General features: G+C 45.5%; 1 protein-coding gene across 1 annotated transcript in view; it reads right to left on the bottom strand.

Annotated features, from left to right (window-relative positions):
- Window positions 1-5634, bottom strand: part of LOC106811315 (tubulin delta chain-like) — a 10798-nt gene that overhangs the window by 2332 nt on the left and 2832 nt on the right. The window lies entirely within an intron of this gene.

Below are 5634 nucleotides of genomic sequence, written 5' to 3'. Positions count from 1 at the left end.
ATATATATATATATATATATATGGATTAATGGGCATAGGCGGAATACACGGGGAACAAAAATCACACGCATGACTTCGCGTTTTCAATCTTATATAACATTCGTTTACTAACTTACTCTACGAATCTATCACGCGCATCAGAAAGTGCTTTAGTTATAAAACCAAGTACATGTATTTGTATACACAAGCGTAGTTTAGCTTGCAAACTGGGCGTGTGTAATTATTTGGTAGCTTTGATCAAACAGGTTCTAACTTGGGTAATAATTAAGTCATTGCTGTTTACGACGATGAAATGTAAGCTAATAATTACATTATGAACGCGCTATAGTGTCTCAACATCCCCCCCTCCCCATCCACTCACACACACAATGATTTTACCTGAGAAATAAACATGAAATACCTCTAATCGCAGAGACGTGGACGACGCAACTTGTAATGCACAGAATTGCTCACCTTGTTCAAAGAATTCCGTCCGAAAACCTTCAAGTGTCCCTTGCACAAGTTCCGGCTTGTTACTTGTGACACGTAGCGGCAGCTAGGGCAGCGTAGCGGAAAAGAACGCTCCTCCGATGACAATAGCACACAAACCACTCTGTCGTAGGTTGACACCTCTGTCGTTAGACACAACAAGAAAGCAGTTTAGTCTGCTATACAAACCTTGCTACACGGAGGGCTGGAGCTAGCCTAAAGAGCAACTGACATCCGCGTGCGCTTAAATACTACACCATGTACGACAACCCTGGGGATGTCAATTTATCGAATTGTTCAAGTACGAGGTCGCCGCATCTATGTAGCATGCGGCTCACCTTGAGATTAGAGATTAAAGATACCGACAAGAAATTTGTCTAAACGAGAAGTGAAGGGCGGCAACGGGTTTTCTTTGGCGAATGCGCGGCTGTGGTTCAGTAACTGTCATATTTTATTACACGTCAGTAGACAATCCAACCGCGATAATGGGATTGGAAGCGCATTCGTGTTAGACGTAAATTGTAATATATGAAAAGAATACTGACAAGAATCGTAGCTTGAAGCAATGCTTCCCGAACAGAAGATAGCAAGGAGTGTTCACCGATCTAATAGATTATTCTTGGCTCCTAAGAAGCATTAGATATTATGGATTGAGAATTTATTGTTTTTTTGGGGGGTTCGTGAAAGTCTCCGTTAAACATATACTGAAGTGAAAACGAAATTTCGCACGAATTTTCTCGCGAGCAAAAAAGTCATCCGTCTGGTATGAGCTATATATGTGAGGAACGTGTGTTTTTCATGTGTGATTTTAGCATTCCGGCGGTACTTCAGACAGGTACGTGTGTACATGTGCAGGTTGGAAATCGGTAATTAAACTGCCTCGAGACAAATTTTATCATTTCATTTGCGCATGAGCTGGTATGAAATGAGACGATTTGGAGTGTTCTTGCCTAGAATGCAGGAAGTTGTGTTATGAATATTTAATAATAATAATAATATTTATTGATTTATATTGCGCACGTTACATGCAGATATGTTCACGTGCGCATTACAAAGACTGATTATAAAACAGCGGACTGCAACACTGTAAAATGTGCAACACTGCAACACTTATTTCACACATTCTTTAAAAATTGCTTGGATGATTACGCCCCTAGATTCCTCTATCATAGAGTCGTGTATGGAAGCTTGAAAGCAGTAACTGTACGGATGTGGCAGCTTTGTTTTTTTTTCAAATCGTACAATAACGCGTATATAATAACCCTATACTAGAGCACTCGGAGAGCACAGACCTCCGCCAAGACAACTGAATTCTGTGACTGTGAAAATGTTTATTAATTAATTAATTAATTAAATAAGCGAGCAAAAAAGTTATCAGTCTGGTATGAGCTATATATGTGAGGAACGTGTGTTTTTCACGAGTGTGATTTTAGCATTCCTGCGGTACTTTAGACAGGTGTGTACATGTAAAGGTTTTAAATCAGTAATTAAACTGCCTCGAGACAAATTTTATCATTTCATTTGCGCATGAGCTGGTATGAAATGAGACGATTTGGAGTGTTCTGCCTAGAATGCAGGAAGTTTGTGTTATTAATATTTTAATAATAATAATAATATTTATTGATTTATATGCGCACGTTACATGCAGATATGTTCACGTGCGCATTACAAAGACTGATTATAAAACAGCGGACTGCAACACTGTAAAATGTGCAACCACTGCAACACTTAATTATTTTCACACATTCTTAAAAATTGCTTGGATGATTACGCCCTAGATTCCTCTATCAGAGTCGTGTATGGAAGCTTGAAAGCAGTAACTGAAACGAATGTGGCAGCTTTTGTTTTTTTTCAAATCGTACAATAACGCGTATATAATAACCCTATACTAGAGCACTCGGAGAGGCACAGACGTCCGCCAAGACAGCTGAATTCTGTGACTGTGAAAATGTTTATTAATTAATTAATTAATTAATTAATTAATTAAATATAATTAATTGGATCCGGATGACGACCAAAATGTAATCAATTCTAAGTTACCCGATTTCTGACGTATCCTGAAAATTTATAATTAATTGATCCGGATCACCCCCAAATGTAATCAATTCTAAGTTACCCCATTTATGACCTATCCTAAAATGTATTAATTAATTAATTAATTGGATCCGGATAACCACCAAAAACTCATCAATTCTAAGTTAGCCCATTTCTGACCTATCCTGAAAATTTTATGACAATGCCGTCCATAACTTTTTCAGTTAGCTGTACACAAACAAACCCACAAACCACAAACCAACAAACACACGCCGTGAAAACTTAACCTCCTGCGAAAACTTTACCCTTGGAGGAGGTAATACAGTTTAAAGGTGCATAAAATACGGGGAATATCTTGCACCATTTCTCTAACAATTAATCAGAGAGAAATACGCCACACCACAATAAGAGCTGTCAGGTGAGGTAAGTAGAAGATCACTGCGACCACCGACCAAGGTAAGGTCGGCGTCCAAAACTCTGGTGAGATGTAGTTCTCAAGGATCACCTTATACATGCACACATATTTTGATTTTGCACACCAGGTAGCGCCACGCTACAATGTTTTATTATAACCGATAGTATAAATTTATTACCTATAACAAATGTTTAGTTTGTTTTATTCACTCATTTATCATTTATTATTTAAAGACATGAAAAATTATATACAAATTTAAAATTTATTCATTTAAAGTACATTGCTAAAGGATATATCAACATGAGCAAAGCTCCCCACCGCCAGGCAAGCTCGTCATCGACACAAACATATTTACAACAGAATCTTGTTCAATTACAACTCTATATACATCATTTCAATAATGTTAGCAGTACTGAAAGGTTCATCTACAATTCACATAAGATATTTCACAACAGTAATTCTCACTATAACCTATGCAGAGATATAATTTCTATAATCTATCAGAGATGTCTGTAGCTTGAATGACCTGTTCACGTCGGCAAAACTCTGCACAAAGTCGTCCTCGTGAGTCCGCCACGCGACGTACTGTGCAGGTAGGCGCGCGACGCGAACAGCCGCCACGCCTTCTCCGTGATGCCTCCACCGTCCCCAGCACCGCCTGGCTGTTGCTGACGAGCACAGCCGACCTCCGCAGCCGCCGCGTAACGCCGGCGCAGCGCGCACGCGCACGCATAGCCGCTCGCCAGGGGCGCGCCCCGCGGCGCGCGCGGTGGTCGGCGATCGCGTCGCAGTCGGCGTCGTCGCGCCGTCGCCGACGCATGTGAGTAGGTCGGCGACGCTGCGCACGCGCCCGCTTCTCCTCTCGAACCCTCGTCGCGCGGGCGCTGCCGCCGCGTGCATCCGCCGCAGCCGGCGCAGCCGCGCGTCCACGCGACCTCTGTGAAGGGCAGCAGCGGCGGCCGTCGGCTGCAGCGGGCGTGACGCATCGACAGCAGCCTGTAGTCAGCGTGCGGCGCGAGCGCATCGACGACGTCCGACAGCGACGGCGCGCCCCCTCGGCGGGAAGCAGCGGGGCGGCGGGAGCTGCCGGCACGCAACCGCGTTGAGGTCGTTGAACGAGACCGGCTCTCGCCCGCCGCCGGCCGCGCGGGTCGTGGCGCAGACGGCGTGAAGGTCGTCGTTCGCGGACAGGACGACAGCGTCCCGCGCCGCCGCGCGACGACTCGCGAGCCCAGCAGCGCGTTGTAGCTCTGCAGCGCGACCTCGCCGGCCGCATAGGGGGCGACGGCGTGGCAGACGACGACGGCGCGCGGGTGTCTCTCCTCACGCGAGCGCAGAGCGCGCGCGCCGACGGCCGGGCCGGTCCCTCCCGCCGGGCTCGTCGCAAAGAGGAAGCCGTCCGCGCGTCGCACTTCTCGGATCGTGGCGCAGCATGTCGAGGACAGGCGTCGCTCGCTGCGGGCCGTGCGCGGCGAAACCTCGCGCCCAGTTGTTGCCCGATCCGCTGCCCCTTACGTACTGCTGACCGCTCGCAAACCGCCAACCGACCTGTCCGAGAGAGAGAAGAGTTTAGCAGTTTAGTTTAGCACTCGCGATTAGTTTAGCATATATGTGAACTATATATATCAGTTGTCCCAAACTAAGATTGAGCCAGAACCAGCGATCGTGGGTTCGGTCGTGAAACGTATTCGAGATTACTGAACTCGTTTAATTCGACAAGATTGGTGTTGAGTTACCTGTCCTTTTGGCTAAGATACCTACTGATCTCTGCTAAGAATCTTCGCTTAACTTAGACAAGCTTGGCGTCAGATTACCTGTCCTTTTGCAGCGCTGACTGCCTGCGAAATGACCTTCTGTTCCATGTCAAACCATTCACGGCTCTCGCTTGCTGGAACGCTTCCCTCGCAGGCTGAAGAAACGGTTGAGCGCCGCGTCCATGTAGTCTTCGTTCTTAGACGCTTGAATGCGCGTGTCCTTCGAGAAAATGTCGTCGTAGATGGTCGAGACAGCTGAGTGCCGATCTGGTTGCCACACTGGCCGTATCTGCACGGTGATGATGGACATCTTGTGCAGTGGTATGCTGGGAGTGTTGTTCGTTTGACCTTTGTCAGGATTCACCTTGAAAAAATAGGTTTTATGGGTAAAATCACAAACACATCTATAGTGTATAGATTTTATAGATATACGTTCAATGTGATATCTTAATCTTTCCTCACGCGTGCGTGCGTGCGTGCGTGCGTGCCTGCGTGTGTGCACCGAGTCTGTGTGCGTTATGTAGGCCTAATTGTAAAGTTGAAGCTGCGTGCGTGTTAGCCCGACCAGGCTGTGCGACCGATTGTCTATCCAGGTCACAGGCACTTGGAAATATATATAATTAATATACTTTATATATTATTTCATTATAATAGCGACACAGCAACTGCGCAGCGGCGAGTGCGGGAGCGTTCGGCGTTAGTTTTTATGAAGGAAAGTTGAATATACAGTGATACAACAGTGGAACTGTAATTGAGAGGTACGGTAGTATTGTGGTTCAAGGATAGCGCCAAGAAACGGTATTGCGAGGGTTAGAATAGTGACGTATGTATTGACGGTGTATTGACGTTAGTCACACAGCCTGGTCGGGTTAGTTCAAGGATAGAGAACATGGGTCCCAATAAAACCAATGTCATTTACATCAGATAATATTATATCAATATAATTAATAGCCTGTTAGGGTT

This window comes from Priapulus caudatus, unplaced genomic scaffold, assembly GCF_000485595.1.
Source record: "Priapulus caudatus unplaced genomic scaffold, Priapulus_caudatus-5.0.1 Scaffold527, whole genome shotgun sequence".
Classification (NCBI taxonomy): domain Eukaryota; kingdom Metazoa; phylum Priapulida; class Priapulimorpha; order Priapulimorphida; family Priapulidae; genus Priapulus; species Priapulus caudatus.
This window is presented reverse-complemented; position numbering and strand designations above follow the sequence as displayed.